Source organism: Pleurodeles waltl, chromosome 8, assembly GCF_031143425.1.
Source record: "Pleurodeles waltl isolate 20211129_DDA chromosome 8, aPleWal1.hap1.20221129, whole genome shotgun sequence".
Taxonomy (NCBI): domain Eukaryota; kingdom Metazoa; phylum Chordata; class Amphibia; order Caudata; family Salamandridae; genus Pleurodeles; species Pleurodeles waltl.
This window is the reverse complement of record NC_090447.1, coordinates 308,059,410-308,077,324: the sequence shown is the minus strand read 5'-3', so window position 1 is coordinate 308,077,324 and position 17,915 is coordinate 308,059,410.

The following is a 17,915-nucleotide window of genomic DNA, read 5'->3' as shown; positions in this document are numbered from 1 at the left end:
TCCCAGTAGATCAAAAGGGCCTTATGTAGGTTGCCTTATTGAGAGTAAATGTACCATTTGCCTCATTGACACTGGTGCTAGCTGCTCCACTCTACAGACCTCTGAATTCCACTCACCACCTTGCTCTGACATGACCATATATTCATCTGGTATTTCTTACCAGTACTTCCTTCACCACATTTATGATCCAGTCTCTGTATCAATGGGACCTATCTGTGATAAACATTCCTTTCTGCTTAGCCAAAACTCTCCCACAAATGTGTATAGGGTCAATTGGACAGTGAGTTGCACCCCAGATGGTGTATATTTAAACATACCCCAACAACGTTAGAACAAGGTATTTGCTCTCCAATGGAAAAATACAAATTGTCACCCTAGAAAGAATACAAATCTTTTGTCTCCATATTTTAAAGAGATACTTTCACAACTACCATCCACATTATGGTCCACAGGAGCAAATGATGTGGGGTTTATAAAATCACTGAAACCAGTGAAAATCCAGATCAACCTTCAGAAAAGCTACTCATGATACTTCAATGCCCATTGAAACCTGAGGCAGGGAAAGGGATCCATTTTGTAATAGCTGACTTGGGTAAACAAAGGTTCTACGACAAATCATTAGCCAGTCTAACTCTCTGATTTCCCAATAACCAAAACAGGTAAATCCAGTGTGTACAGGTTTTATCTATGATCTTAGGGTGATTATTAATGTGATTATCTCAGGCCTCCCTGTGGTTTCCAATCTTGCCATCATCCTTTCCTGCATCTCTGTGAATGCTCAGTAGCTCACCATTGTTGACCTCTATTCTGGCTTCATTTCTATCGCTGTACACAAAAGATAGTCAGTTTCTATTTTTATTCTCAATCAGAGGATTTACAGAGTCTCTGTCAGTCCTTTCCCACGCTTTAAAGAAAGATCCTGACACGTTTGTCTCCTCCCAGGGTTCTTCTTTGGTTCAGTATGCTGATGGTTTATTGTTGGCATCTGTTACTCTAGATCATTGCAGGTTAGACACCACCTGCTTTCTCACCAAACTGGCAAAAAAGGGGCATAACGAGTCCAAGGAGAAATAGCAGTTTTGTCTTTCTTGAGTACGGTAGCTTGTTTATGAAATTTCCACTGGCAGGCCTCACTTATCTTCTGTCCAAAAGAGGAAAGCCCTTGTGATATTACACCAGAAAAGACACCCCTAAATTTAGCAGTGATCAATAGAAGCCACAAATATTATTTTTAAAATTAAGCAGACATTGACTTCTGCACCTGCCTTAGGACTTTATTTTGCTAAACTCTTTACCTTGTACTGTCAGGAATGCAGTGGTTTTACTCTTGGAGTGATGGTTCAGAGCCACGAGTTCAGAAAAGGCCTGTAGCCCAATTGTCCTTCACCTTGGACCCAGTCACTGCAGTTATCCCACTGTGTTTGCACTTTGTGCTGCAAATCCTATTCAAGCTACTGAAATATTGCATTGAGTTCCATTTTACTTATGATCCCGATATGAGATCCTATTATTGCATGTGTCTCACATCACCCTTGCCCATTGTACCAACCTGGACCCCAACTCGCTTATGCCTACCTTTGAGGAAGAAGAGCCCCATGATTGCTTAATTTTCACTGCTGTTGTCTTAGGCCCTGTGTTGCTTTGAATGATGGCTACCAATAAGCAATTGTGAGCTAATGTACTTTGTTGATAGACCTTATCTCAGCAATAATGACAGTGTCCTGGTGGCAATTTATGCTGTATGTACTGTATACCACGTGGTGGAGAGTTGTTGCATGTCAGAAGTGAGATCTGCGAAATCAACTAAGCTTTTCTCTCTCAGCCGAGCATTCATTCTTGCTAATGAAAAAAAAATATGATTGTATACATAGACTCAAAATATGCGTCTTGAGTGATGCATGACTTCAATGTTCTTCCGAGTCAACGGAAGGCAACGGGGGTTCTTAACATCTGCTGAATTCACAGAAATTGGCAGTGGTCAAGAGTGCGGCACACCAACACCTCCATGATGAGGTGTCTAAAGGATATTACCGGGTTAATTCAGTGGCTAAAAAGGCAGATTAATTTGAAAATGCAGGTGTTGACATGTATGTTGTAAGAATCCAACTATTCCATTCACCGTCTCCGAAAGAGCTATCTCAATTGCAGTAACAATCCTCTGTCTATCATTATTTCATGAGGTTTTGAAGGTTATTATAGCATTACACATATAGCAACCACAATTGAGTTTGAGATATTCCAGAGAGTACCTTCACTCTTCTCAGTTTACGTGGGTCCGCTCTCTCTCCGGGCTCCCACTCTCCCAGCCTCTTCTGTTACAGCTGCGCAGTCCCTTGGGGAAAAAGAGATCCCGAGCTACTGTTACTATATCTCCTTTCTGTACTCTTCACGAGTCACCACTTCAGTGCTCAAGTTTAGTTGTGTGATTTTCTTTTAGGGATCCTTTGACATACCTTGTATGTCACCTCTGCTCCCCGTCCCAATTAGAACGAGCAATTAGCATTGTAAACTCCTAAACGGTCTTTTCTTGCCACATAAATTGAAATGAAAATAAAACAGTTTCACATAACTAACTGGACTTTTCTTGCCATATGAAAAGAAAAGTAAAAGTTTCACATAAGCGAGCTGACAGCCGCCACAGTGCAAAGCAGACACACATACGAAAATAACAGGAAATAACAGTTCACTCGTAGTGAAACCTATCGGCAAAAGTGCAATTATCTAAGTATCCGGCAAAAGTGCAATTAACTATGTAACAGGGTCGATGTCATGCAAAGCGCTAGACTTCTGTCAAGCGAGATCGCGCTGTGAAAAAAGAGAAGTAGTCCACAAAGCGGACGGAAAACAGCGAACCTCGTATGTTTTCAGTACTTGGTCGCTGCGCTCGAGGAGGGCTAACCACCGGAAAAGGCATGATGTGTGCATGCCTTCCGCTAATGAAAGCAAGCAGATTTTTTTTTAAAGGCAAGCCCACGAACCAAAGAAAGACACTGACATGACATGGGTGTGGTTTGCTGCCCAAAGAGAGATAACAAAACAGAACGGAGCGCTTTGCGCTCACATGTAAAAAGGTTTTCCTTTGGTGTACCCAACATCAAGAGAAACATGCCCTTCAAATTAATGCCATTTATGGATCATGCAAAGTAGCACTTGTCTGGTGCCACGGCCCTGACATCGAGTTGCATCTGTAGAGACCTCAGCACCTCCTTCCGCTGGGTTCCTGGGGCTGCTCCTGTTTTCTCTATCTCCTTCGGTGGAGGCAACTTCAGTTGACTTCTGGCCTCTCTTGATATGCTTTCCTGGCTCCTGACTTTGTCCCGTCAGGTTAACACCTTCACTCACATTCTCCTCTCCTGCACCTCTCCTTGCTGCAACAGTCTTCATCAGCTGCTCAGATATTTTTCCTTGTGCTCTCTGTGTCCTAGTCCGGACATCTTCTTCAGTTGCTCTACGTTTTCCTCCTCGTCTCCACGCTCATCATTCTTCCTTACATTTAGGACAGGCCCTCATGATGATGTCATGGCGCTACCGTTATCCTCAACATGAGACGCTAGAGTTGCAAACTTTGCCCTCGGATGCCCCTCCACGTCAGTCATGTTGTAAAGGTGTCAGCTTTTCATGGAGCACTTGTCACAACATCTCTCAACCTGGGTTGGCTAGTTGGGCAGTGCAGAACACACTGTTTGGGAAGGGAAGTCCACAATAGTCTGCAGCCAGCTGGCCCGGTGACGTGCCTGAAAAGTAAAAAGATGAAGTGACAAGAACCATAGCAGTATCCTAGGATTAGAATGCTTGTTGTGTGCTAGCTAAAAAAAGTTTGTATGTTCAGTCAAGATAGCAAATGAGAGGCCAAGTAAATAATACCGAAGGGATTCCAAAGCCTATCTAATCACCAAAGATTCTTTTTCAATGGTGGCATAATTGAGATCATGAGGCAACAGTTTACAACTAATGTAAATGACCAGATGCAGAATAGCAATTGAGTCTAGTTGGGACAAAACAGCATGTATGCCACAACCCAAAACATCGGACTGTGAGACAAATTGTTTTTGAAAGTCCAGATATATCAGGACTGGATCATCACACATTATTTCTCTCAAGAGCTAGAAACTATGTTGTAGAGTAGGAGTCCTCTCCTTGATTTTTGATGGGCGATTGTTGTTCAATAAATTCATCAAGGGACCAGTGATGTCAGATGAGTGCATAAAACGCTGGTGATAACCAACGAAGCCTAAAAAGGATTTCACTTCCCATTTGGTACTGAGTAGGGTTATTGTCTTACTAGCCAGGACCTTGTTTACTTGTGTCTGTTTAATATCAGCCTCTATGTGCTAACCTAGATATCTAATTGAGTCCATAACAAGGGTGGATTTGTCTGTGTTGACAGCTAGTTCGGCCTCTTTTGAGGTGGTAAACATGCTTCCCAAGTGTTGATGGTGTGATTCTTAATTTGGCCTGATTATAACAATGTCGTCAAGGTAGGTTACAACAGTATTTCTATGGGGTCTAAGGCCCTCATTACTGTATGACTTTGATGGTCTGAGGACTACCAAAGCCACGGTGGCGGTCGGACCACTGCACTCCTTGCAGCCCAACCATCATATTACAACCCTGGTGTTGGACCGGCAGTGGACCACCGCTGCCACCACCAGGATCATGGATCCCAGTGGGGTGGCGGCAGTTGCAGTAGTGATCAGCCGTGGCGGCACTGAGTTTAGCACCACTGTGCTGATCATGAGTCCTCTTTCCATCAGCCTTTTCATGGGGGGGACCCCACCATGAAAAGGCTGGAAGAAAGGCAGTGCTGGGGGCTACAGACTGTGTGTGTTCTGATGGTGCTCGGAGCAACCTCTGTGCAACAGCATTGGCATGATCTCCCTGAGAAGCCGAGCTCAATGCAGCTGCACCTTTTCCACTGGGCTTACCAGCGGAAACCTCAGATTTCTGAGGTTTCTGCCCATCAGCCCAGTGGAAACCTTGTAATAGGCTGGGGGAGACCGCTAGCTCTGCAGCAGCCTCCTCTCCACAGGGCTGGCATGCCGGCAGCTGGCCCATCTGTCTCGTGATGAGGCCTTAAGTGTTCTTTTTGCATTCAAGTCCTTATTGTTTAATTATTAAAAACCATTGCAATTAAATAAAATCAGCTAAAAGACAGTTAAGATAATCAAAGTGCAATATGCAATGGCCAATGTATAGTACAGCAGTCAGTGTTTTGCTAATGCAGCAACTAAAAGTAAAGAACCAACGACCAAGAACTAAAGCCTTACTGTAAGACCTGACATGACTGCTGGGTTTCGTCTGGTTCATATAAAAATGGGTTAAGGTCCTGGGTCCCCCAAGTTAAAAGGAAGTTAAAAATATTCAAAGTGCAATGTGCAAAGGGCCAATGGGCATTTACAGGGGGTAGTCAATGCTTTACTCAGGCAGTTGGGGGATACAAATAGCAAACCTTTCACCAAGAACAAGAGTCATGCGATGGAACCAAACTAACTTACTGGGGTTTGGCTAGCTCATGTAAATGTGCATTGAGATAATTTGGACCCCAAGATCGAAGTATCCCTTTATATTTTGTCCTTCGTGACAAAGACTGTGTACTTTGTTATTGGATTTTGCCCTCAGTTGTGGCATGGTACAGCTGTGGGGGTTAAGGAGCTCTGTTACCTGATTATTTTGACAAATTGAGCACATCTTGCAGCACTCAAGAAACAAAGTTCTTAAAGCAGATTGAAGACGTTTTTTGACATGTGTGCACCCGTTGGAGCAAAAGGACAAGATTAAGCAACAGTCTCCATTGATGGTCTAAAGAGGGACAACAGCATAGCAGATGAAGCCAGGTATTATGCAAGTACTTACATAGCCAACAATCCCTTTTACCTCCTCGGCCAACCCAGGCTGGACTAGAGTCTTATCAGGAGCACTAATAACCGCATGTACAATTTCTGTCTGCACATTTCCAAATTTATGGTCTCCAAAAAATATGGTTGGGACTTCCCAAAAAGGTAGGTGTCATTCAGGGGCTGCACCATCACTGAGTTTCCTACTGATAGTAGGTCTTGCTCCCTTGAGGTCTCATTCAGTTGCTGATTGATTGCTTATTTCCAGGTGGTATATGGTACATCCCAACTTGTAAGGCTGCTTTATCAATCTGGAGAGATGTAATTGCACTTCTTACTTAGTTGAACCAAGGATTAACTGAGGCTTCAAATATGAATTTCAGATGGCCCTCTAATGAGATTGCTGGGGCCTTCCTCGCCCCGATATAACTTTCTATGGGGCATAAGGTGGTCATTCTGACCTCGGCGGTAAAAGGCGCCTACCGCCGGTCAGAAATCCTCCATAATTCCGCTGCGGTCGCGGTAACCCGCCACGGTCATTCTGACCCGCAGCAGCCAAACCTCCGAAAATCCGACAGCCACAACAGACCGCCAGACCAGCGGTCGGCGGAAAAGTGGAGGTGACCAAACCTCCACCGTCACGCCAACAGAAATACGCCCATGCCATTACGACCCACGAATCCACGCCGCGGTCTTTCAAACGCAGTTTACCATTGGTGGTACACACCGCCGCGGTCAGAATACACACAAACGAACAAAACTCAGCCACATTGGCCGATTTGAATTCCACACACCTGATACACATACACACACCACTCCCACACACACAATACAATATAAAACACACACCCACATCACCCACAAACCCCTACGACCAAAAATTCAGAAAGAAGCACTGAGAGACACATCAGCGATCACAGAATACCATCACACAGAGGCACACTACACTATCACCCACACAATATCCACACACAAAACAACACACACCACCACACTCAACACACTTAACTACACATACTCCACCCCACACATCATACACACCACTCCATGGCACCCCAAAGACAGCCCCGCTTCTCAGACGAAGAACTCAGGGTCATGGTGGAGGAAATCGTTCGGGTAGAGCCCCAGCTCTTCGGCACACAGGTCCAATACACCAGCATTGCCCGGAGGACGGAGCTATGACAGAGGATTGTCGACAGGGTCAACGCTGTGGGACAGCACCCCAGAAATCGGGAAGACATCAGGAAGCGATGGAACGACCTACGGGGGAAGGTGCGTTCCATGGTATCCAGGCACAAAATCGCCGTGCAGAAGACTGGCGGAGGACCCCCACCTCAACCCCCACAATTTACAACATGGGAGGAGGAAGTCTTGAACATCCTGCATCCTGACGGCCTCGCAGGAGTCGGCGGAGGAATGGACACTGGTAAGTTGAAGCTTCCCTACTGCTTCCCCCCCACCTGCATGCCAAATCATACCCCAACCCTCACCCCCATCCTCGAACCCCACCCTCACCCCCACCCCCATCCTCACCCCCACCCTCACCCTCACCCCCACCACCATCCTCACCCCCACCACCATCCTCACCCCCACCCCCATCCTCACCCCCACCCTCACCCTCACCCCCACCACCATCCTCACCCCCACCACCATCCTCACCCCCACCCCCAGCACACCTATTCGCTGCCAATGTCTCACCATCACAACCCACACATCCCAAAACCTAGGCCTGCATGCGTCCACTAAGCATGGACACCCATCACCAAAGCATGCCCAATGCATATACACATCCCCCCCACAAGCCACCCTCACCAAAGCCCCCACACACGAATGCCAGCACTTGGGGACACGGGAACCCACAGATACACCCATATGCCACACATTGAAACTATAACCATACCTCTATACCCCTGCAGGACCCGACCGTCAACACACCGCCACGGAGGGCCCAGAATTCTCCACACCCCCCACCCAAGAGGCCGTCAGCGATGACAGCAGCTCTGTCGACCTGGACACCGATGACCAGCCCGGACCATCGGGGACCTCTGGACAGTCGGTTCCCCTCACACAGGCCCAGGCCACTACAGACCCAAACCCCTCTGGGAACACCAGCACAGCTCCCACCCAGCGGGCCCATGCCTCTGTCTCCAGGGCGCGTCAATCTGCGGTGTGCCTACCACTACAGGGCACCCAGGATAACCCACCACCCCAACAACAACAGGGACCTGGGGGCAGTGGTAGTGGGCACACCGGCCAGGGGGCAGAGGCCCAGGGAAACAGGGCAACTCGGAGGGCAGCTGTGCGACAGGGGGGGGACGGGCCCAGGGAACCCACTCTCCACGAGGCCCTCACCACCATCATGGGAGCATACAACCGCTCCCAGGAGACGATGGCGACGGTACTGGCCCGGTTCCAGGAGATCCAGGTACTGCAGGAGGAACACTATCGGGGGTACAGGGAGGACATCAGAGCCCTCACCTCCACCCTGGTTACCATGGTAGGGCTGCTGCAGGACCTCATCAACACCAGGACGGACACTCAACAACAACAAAGGGCCCCTGCCACTAGCCTGGACCTAGAACAGCCAACCACCTCCGCCGGCGCTAGTGGACAGGAGGCCCCCGCACAACAGCAGCCCACCAGACCCCCACCTCCTGCAGGAGAAGAACCACCCCGCAAGAGGGCCCTGAGATCTCGCAAGAAGACAGAGTAGGATGTCAAGACCCCCACCAGCAAAGGATACCACCTGATGTCATCCCACTGTCCCACATTGTCACCCTGTCCATCCTTGAACTGCCCATGCTCCATCTCTCCACAGGCCTCTGGACAATGCACCTGTGTGACTGTTACTCTGGACTCTGCCATGGACATTCCTTCACCATAGCCCCCACCCACTTGAAACCACCCATCCCATTTTGAGCACTGAAATAAACACCCATTTAGCACAAAACTATCTGGAGTCTGGCTGTGATTTCAAAATATTGTAATTGACATGACAGTGCAAATATGTCCTTGTACATAGTGAAGTCAACAAACAGCTGCCACAAAGCTGTAGTCCATGGGGAAACGAAGCACAGGACTCGTAGTGGGGACCCCATATCTGAAATAGGGAGGAAAAAGCCACAACTCAGTCATCATACACTGGGGCAAATAGACAGGCAGCAGAGATGCAGGAGAGTAGTTCACATTCACTAAATTATGTTTGATTTGTTACCTGTGTCCTATTGGAAGTACTGTTCAATGATTCTGTCCCTGTTGTCTGTTTCAGCCCCGTCGTCTTCCTCCTCGTCACTCTCCACAGGTTCCACAGCTGCCACTACACCACCGTCTCGACCATCCTCCTGCAGGAAAGGCACCTGGTGGCGCAAAGCCAGGTTGTGAAGCATGCAGCAGGCCACGATGATGTGACACACCTTCTTAGGTGAGTACATTAGGGATCCACCTGTCATATGCAGGCACCGAAACCTGGCCTTTAGGAGGCCAAAGGTGCGTTCGATCACCCTCCTAGTACGCCCATGGGCCTCATTGTACCATTCCTCTGCCCTGGTCCGGGGATTCCTTGCTGGGGTCAGTAGCCACGACAGGTTGGGGTACCCAGAGTCCCCCAAAAGCCATACACGGTGTCTCTCTAGCTGTTCCATCACGTAAGGGATGCTGCTATTCCTCAGGATGTAGGTGTCATGCACTGACCCAGGGAACTTGGCATTTACATGCGAGATGTACTGGTCAGCCAAACACACCACCTGGATGTTCATGGAATGGTAACTTTTTCTGTTCCTGTACACCTGCTCCCTGTCTCTTGGGGGAACCAAAGCCACATGGGTCCCATCAATGGCACCAATGACGTTGGGAATATGTCCAAGGGCGTAGAAATCACCCTTCACTGTAGCCAATTCGCCCACCTCAGGGAAAATGATGTAGCTCCTCACGTATTTCATCAGGGCAGACAACACTCTGGATAACACCTTCGAAAACATGGGCTGAGACATCCCAGAAGCAATTCCCACTGTTGTCTGAAATGACCCACTTGCCAGGAAATGGAGTACTGACAGGACCTGCACCAGAGGGGGAATCCCTGTGGGTTGGCGGATGGGGGACATCAGGTCGGCCTCCAGCTGGGCACACAGTTCATGTATAGTGGCACGGTCAAGCCGGTAGGTCAGGATAATGTGGCGTTCTTCCATTGTCGACAGGTCCACCAGCGGTCGGTACACGCGAGGATTCATCCGTCTCCTCACCAAACCCAGCGGACGGTGCCTAGGAAGGACAACATGGAGCACACAGTCAAGCAACCCACAGGTACGTACTCACAGCTTGCACAGTAAACGACTCTCTATGCAGTGAATGGCGTGTCTGAGTGGCTATGCAAGGCCTAGGCCTGTGTGACGCAGTTGAAATTGAGCCATGTGGACCCTCGAAATGGCGGCTGCCTGACCTGTGAAGTGTGACAATGGGATGTGAGGTCAATGCGCTGGCGTGGCACACCGCGGCGGTCGGCGGTCGAAGACCGCGGCGCAAAGCCACATTGGTTAACATTGAAGCCTATGGGTTTCAGGAGCCAATGGCGAAGGGCGCCGGCGGTGGCGGTACGCCCCGCCGCGGTACGCACCGCCGCGGATGTGACCGCCATTTCCTATCTACTTATCCACTTGCGACTTGAACTTTCACAGGAGAGGACCTATACTGCAAGTGTTGCTGTGACCTCGGTCTGGAAGGGACAATGGCTGCTGCGACTGGGGAAAGGGCCCCTGCCTTCACTGGAGAGGAGTTGGAGAAACTTGTGGATGGGGTCCTCCCCCAGTATGCGCTACTCTACGGTCCTCCAGACCAACAAGTGAGTTTAATTCAATATGGATTTGGGGCCATTGGCTGGCTTGGGGGCCTGGCGGGGGGTCTGGCGGGGATGGGGGGCATGTTGGGCCTGGCGGGGGGCCTGGCAGGGGGCCTGGCGGGGATGGGGGGCATGTTGGGCCTGGCGGGGGTCCTGGCGGGGGGCCTGGCGGGGATGGGGGGCATGTTGGGCCTGGCGGGGGGCCTGGCGGGGGGCCTGGCGGGGGTGGGGGGCATGTTGGGCCTGGCGGGGGGCCTGGCGGGGATGGGGGGCATGTTGGGCCTGGCGGGGGGCCTGGCGGGGGTCCTGGCGGGGATGGGGGGCGTTGGGCCACTGGCAACGAAAATGCAGACAAACCTGGTACCTACCACTCTCCATTGTCCCAAGAAAATCTATCTCTCTACTGCTACCTTCTTTCCTGACCCTGAGCCCCCCCCTCCTTCTCGTCGGGGTAAAAAGAGCACCTCAGCCACCACCAGCCCTGCAGCCCCCTTGACAAGGGTGCAGGGGTATTGGAGCCCACCAGCCCGCAGGTCTGGATCTTCGCCCAGCAGCAAGGGGACAGCCAGCCCACCCCCTGGGAAGAGGAGCAGAAGGCGGAAGGGCCGCCGCCGGAGCCCGGATTCGATATCCCCCCAGGACACTAGCCATCCACCGTCAACAGCCACAGCTCCAAAGGGAGGAAAGGGCCACAGACTCCCGACTAAGGAGGGCAAGGGCAGCAAGGCGGAGAAGTCAGGCAGCAGGCCTGCTGCCCATGGAGGACCCGTCACAGCTGCCCAGGAGGAGCCCGCAACCCCCATAGCCGCTGCCCCGGGAGGAACCGGCACAGCTGCCCCGGGAGAGCCCACCACCCCCATAGCCGCTGCCCAGGGAGGACCCAGCCCAGCTGGCCAGGAGGGCCCCACCACCCACAGCCCAGGTGGGCATTGAAGGAGCACCTTGGGGGCTGGCTTGGGGGCCTGGCGGGGGGCCTGGCGGGGATGGGGGGCATGTTGGGCCTGGCGGGGGGCCTGGCGGGGATGGGGGGCATGTTGGGCCTGGCGGGGGGCCTGGCGGGGGGTCTGGCGGGGATGGGGGGCATGTTGGGCCTGGCGGGGGGCCTGGCAGGGGGCCTGGCGGGGATGGGGGGCATGTTGGGCCTGGCGGGGGTCCTGGCGGGGGGCCTGGCGGGGATGGGGGGCATGTTGGGCCTGGCGGGGGGCCTGGCGGGGGGCCTGGCGGGGGTGGGGGGCATGTTGGGCCTGGCGGGGGGCCTGGCGGGGATGGGGGGCATGTTGGGCCTGGCGGGGGGCCTGGCGGGGGTCCTGGCGGGGATGGGGGGCGTTGGGCCACTGGCAACGAAAATGCAGACAAACCTGAACGTGGTATTTCTCCCTCCCTGTACGTGTCACATAGGTCCGCGCCCATGAGAAGATCGGGATTTGGCGTGCCATCGCCAAGGAAGTTCGGACCCTGGGGGTCCACCATCGACGGGGCACCCACTGCCGCAAGAGGTGGGAGGACATCCGCCGCGGGACCAAGAAGACCGCCGAGTCTCTGCTGGGGATGACCTCCCAACGTAGGCGGGGTGCCTGCCGTCAACTGACCCCCCTGATGTTCCGGATCCTGGCGGTGGCCTACCCTGATTTGGATGGGCGCGTGAGGGCAGCACAGCAGACACAAGGGGGTGAGTACAAGCATCATCTACTCTGTTGTCGCGCAGTGGAGGTGTCTGGGTGGGGGAGGAGGGCTGTGGGTCCCCCTAGGCCAGGGCGAAATCTGTAGGCTGGGCACCCCCGTAAGCCCCTGTGTCCCCAGCCACCACCCTCAGTAGTGTGTCAGTACAGCCATCCCTGGGCCGTGTCATCCATGGGTGCAGTTGTCAACTCTAGGCGTGTAGGGCATGTTCCACGGAATGCGTAGCGGACCCCAAGTGCGCAACTTAGTGCAGGGGGCATCTGTGTCTGTCATGTCCGCTAACTGTACCGGTGATCCATGTACTCAAAATCTCTTTATTTCTCTCTCCCCCCCCCCTTTTTGTTTGTCTTTCTGTGCTTGTGTGCATCAGCATCATCAGGCGGAGGAGAAGTGGCATCGGGGCAGGAGGGAGCTGCATCTCACATGGCCCAGGAGGGCCATGCCACAGAGTCTGACTGGACCAGTGAGACGGAGGGCGAGGGGAGCTCCACAACGGGGACGACTGGACCCTGCAGCGACACGGACACGTCCTCGGAAGGGAGCTCCCTTGCGGGGGTGGCACCATCCGTGCCCCCCGCCATTACAGGTACAGCCGCCACCCAGCGCACCATCTCCGCCCTCCCAGCAGCCCCTCAGCGTTCGCCCCGTGCCCGCTCTGCCAGGAAGCCGGGCATCTCCTTCGCCCCAGGCACCTCAGGCCCTGCCCCTGTTACCCCCGCTGCCCTCAGTGAGGAGGTCATTGACCTCCTCCGAACGCTCATTGTTGGGCAGACTACCCTTTTGAATGCCATACAGGGGGTGGAGAGGGAGGTTCATCGCAGCAATGCGAACCTGGAGGGCATTCATTCGGGTCAGGCTGCCCATCAGCGATCGTTCCAGGCTCTGGCCTCAGCACTGATGGCAGCCATTGTCCCTGTCTCCTGCCTCCCTCTACTAACTCCCTCCTCCCAGTCTCCTGTTCCTCTGCCTGTCCCACCCACACCATCAGACCAGCCTGCACACACCTCAACACCCAAGAGCCGCTCATCCAAACATAAGCACCACAGATCACGCAGACATTCACACAAGCAACATTCCGATGCAGACATGCCAACAGTCACTACCACCTCTGTGACCCCCACCTCCTCGTCTCCCTCCTCCCTCCCTGTGACGTCTACACTCACACCTTCATTCACCTCACCATCAGCCAGTGTTTCCATCACCAGCATACCCTCCACTCCAGTCCGCACACGTGCAGTCACCACCCCCACTGCCATTTACACGTCCCCTGTGTCCTCTCCCACTGTGTCTGTCACCCCCTCTTCCACACCACACAAACGCAGCCACCCACCCACCCAACAGCCATCCACCTCACGACAGCCTCCCGCTCCTGCACCTGCACCCAAAGACAGCAAACTTGTCTCGCCTACAACCACATCCTCTCCCTCCACTCCCATACCCACTGTACCTACCACTCTCCATTGTCCCAAGAAAATCTATCTCTCTACTGCTACCTTCTTTCCTGACCCTGAGCCCCCCCCTCCTTCTCGTCGGGGTAAAAAGAGCACCTCAGCCACCACCAGCCCTGCAGCCCCCTTGACAAGGGTGCAGGGGTATTGGAGCCCACCAGCCCGCAGGTCTGGATCTTCGCCCAGCAGCAAGGGGACAGCCAGCCCACCCCCTGGGAAGAGGAGCAGAAGGCGGAAGGGCCGCCGCCGGAGCCCGGATTCGATATCCCCCCAGGACACTAGCCATCCACCGTCAACAGCCACAGCTCCAAAGGGAGGAAAGGGCCACAGACTCCCGACTAAGGAGGGCAAGGGCAGCAAGGCGGAGAAGTCAGGCAGCAGGCCTGCTGCCCATGGAGGACCCGTCACAGCTGCCCAGGAGGAGCCCGCAACCCCCATAGCCGCTGCCCCGGGAGGAACCGGCACAGCTGCCCCGGGAGAGCCCACCACCCCCATAGCCGCTGCCCAGGGAGGACCCAGCCCAGCTGGCCAGGAGGGCCCCACCACCCACAGCCCAGGTGGGCATTGAAGGAGCACCATCCCCGCTGCCCAGGAGGGCACCACCAGGCAATGAGCAGTTGGCCATAGAATGGCCGCCGTCTCCAGCACCGCTCCGCTGGGGACCGCCGTCTCAAGAACCGCTGAACTGGGCCCTTCAAGGCAAGAACCGCTGAACTGGGCCCTTCAAGGCAAGAACCGCTGAACTGGGCCCCGCCGTCTCCAGCACCGCTCCGCTGGGGACCGCCGTCTCAAGAACCGCTGAACTGGGCCCTTCAAGGCAAGAACCGCTGAACTGGGCCCCGCCGTCTCCAGCACCGCTCCGCTGGGGACCGCCGTCTCAAGAACCGCTGAACTGGGCCCTTCAAGGCAAGAACCGCTGAACTGGGCCCCGCCGTCTCCAGCACCGCTCCGCTGGGGACCGCCGTCTCAAGAACCGCTGAACTGGGCCCTTCAAGGCAAGAACCGCTGAACTGGGCCCTTCAAGGCAAGAACCGCTGAACTGGGCCCCGCCGTCTCCAGCACCGCTCCGCTGGGGACCGCCGTCTCAAGAACCGCTGAACTGGGCCCTTCAAGGCAAGAACCGCTGAACTGGGCCCCGCCGTCTCCAGCACCGCTCCGCTGGGGACCGCCGTCTCAAGAACCGCTGAACTGGGCCCTTCAAGGCAAGAACCGCTGAACTGGGCCCGCCGTCTCCAGCACCGCTCCGCTGGGGACCGCCGTCTCAAGAACCGCTGAACTGGGCCCTTCAAGGCAAGAACCGCTGAACTGGGCCCTTCAAGGCAAGAACCGCTGAACTGGGCCCCACCGTCTCCAGCACCGCTCCGCTGGGGACCGCCGTCTCAAGAACCGCTGAACTGGGCCCTTCAAGGCAAGAACCGCTGAACTGGGCCCCGCCGTCTCCAGCACCGCTCCGCTGGGGACCGCCGTCTCAAGAACCGCTGAACTGGGCCCTTCAAGGCAAGAACCGCTGAACTGGGCCCTACAAGGCAAGAACCGCAGAACTGGGCCCTTCCAGGCAGGAACCGCTGGCCCTTTGGCAGACGTGGCAGGGCAGGATCTGTCTCGGGCAGGGCTGCAGGATGTCCTCTGGCCAACATGCCTCCTCCAGTGGCAGTGGAGTCTGTTATGGACTGTTTGGACTGTGGCTTTGCTCTCCCCAGGATGGCCCAGTGGGCAGGCCACCCACTGTATGGACTGTATGGACTGTGGCTTTGCTCTCCCCAGGATGGCCCAGTGGGCAGGCCACCCACTGTATGGACTGTTTGGACTGTGGCTTTGCTCTCCCCAGGATGGGCCAGTGGTCATGGAGTCCCCTCGTGGATCTGGCGTCGTGTACTCAAGTGGCTGAGGTGCCCCACCTTCCCTTCCCCCTGAGGTGCCTGTCCTTTTTTCTTTCTGATGCCCCTGCAGTGTTCTCTCCGTGGAGTTCTTGTCGTGGGACTGGGCCTTGCCCCTTTTCTCAGGACCCCTGTGGTCCACGGACAGTGGTTGGACTACATTTAGTAGCTGTATATATTTTGTACATAGTTTATTTATTTATTTGGATTACTGCTGTCCATTTTTCAATATATCTGCCCGTTTGAGATCTCTTCTTTTGGTCTTTGCATTATTTCGGAAGGGGGGGGTTTGTGGGTTGTGACAGTGATCTGTGGGAATGCATTGATGTGTGTGTTGTAGTGGGTGTGGGTGGGTGGGTGTGTGCCGGTAATCTTTTCCCTCCCCTGTGTCGTAGGTGCAGTACTCACCGATGTCTTCCGCGCCGCCGGGCGTGCTCCTGGTACAGGAGCAGGTATAGGAGTGCGGGGATGACCTGCAACTCGGGTTCCATACTGCCGGAATCTCGCGTGGTGTATGTGGAGGTGAGCGTTTTCCCGTTCGAAGTCTGTTTCCGCCGTGTTTTTATCGGCGGTGCTCCCGCTCCGGAAAAGGTGGCGGATTGGTGGGTCGTGATAGGGTGGGCGGTACATTGTCTGCCGCCTGGCTGTTGGCGGGGACCGCCGCGCTGTTTGTTTGTTCCGCCGTGGCGGTCGGAGTGTTAATGCGGCGGGCCGTGTTGGCGGTTCCCGCCAGGGTCAGAATTGCATATTTTGGACCGCCGGCCTGTTGGCGGGTTGGCCGCCGCTTTATCACCGACCACCAGGGTCAGAATGAGGGCCTAAGTATCTTGTCCATTAATGTTTGGAAAGTTGATGGAGCACCACGGAGGGTGAGGGTTAACACTTTGAAGTGGTAAAGACCTGAGGGCCTAACAAAATCAGACTTTTCATTGGCTGTTTCTTTGAGGGATATTTTGCCAATTGCCCTTGGAGATGTCTACGGTAGACAAGTACTTCACCTTTCTCAGTTGTTCAATATTTTCATCCACTCTGGGTATACAGCACATATTGAACTTTGATTCAGTGTTGAGTTGGCAAAAGTGTATACAAAACAGGAGGCTTCCTTTGGTTTTGGGCACCAATTTTATAGGGGATCACCAGGTTCTATTCAGGGATTCTATTCTATCATCTTTCAGCATTGCTTCCACTTGTTTTCCACAGCTACTCTATGGACATCTGGTATTCTATATGGTCATAACCTAACCACCTGATTTTCCTCTACCACTGTATGTCATGTTGTATGAGACTTGTTCTTCCTGGTTGTTAAAAAGTGGGTCCCTACTTTCCACAAGTATGCACCCTGTCCAAGTAGGGACCACAATTCTAATCAGGTTAGTCAGTCACACACCATACATTAACATGTGTTCAGCCTCCGGTAGCTTGACACAGAGCAGGCAGCCTTAACTTAGGAGGAAATAGGTAAAGTATTTGTGCAACATTTAAAATAAGACCAAAATGACAAACAACCAATAAGTAGAATTTGAGATATTAATTTTTAAAGATTAAATGTAACTGTAGTGCTGAGAAGCATTATGTGCCAAATGGGAATATCTGGTTGTGCCAGACTGGAGTAAATTCAAAGTTCAGGCCAACCGTGATGGAGCACAGGTTGGATATAGGAGCCACACAAGGCCCACTGTGAACGATACCTCGGTTTGGGGATGCAACGACTTTCATGGGGGATACAGGAGCAATGGCGACCTGTCGGTTCCGATCTGCACAGTCGAGGGCTACATCATCGTCAAACTGTGCGGCCAGTTAATGCAAAGATGAGCTGTTGAGGCCGAAGGCAATGCACCTTTTCTGAGCCACACACTGGTGCTGCAAAGACTTTGGGGGTCATTCCGACCCTGGCAGTCATGGACCGCCAGGGCCGGGGACCGCGGATGCACCGCCAACAGGCTGGCGGTGCATCCAGGCCAATTCAGAAAAGGGAAACCGGCGGTTTCCCGCCGGTTTTCCCCTGGCCTGAGGAATCCTCCATGGCGGCGCTGCAGGCAGCGCCGCCATGGGGATTCCGACCCCCTTACCGCCAGCCTGGTTCTGGCGGTTTTGACCGCCAGAACCTGGCTGGCGGTAACGGGTGTCGTGGGGCCCCTGCAGTGCCCTGCCATTGGCATGGGCACTGCAGGGGCCCCGTAACAGGGCCCCACCAAGATTTTCAGTGTCTGCATAGCAGACACTGAAAATCGCGACGGGTGTAACT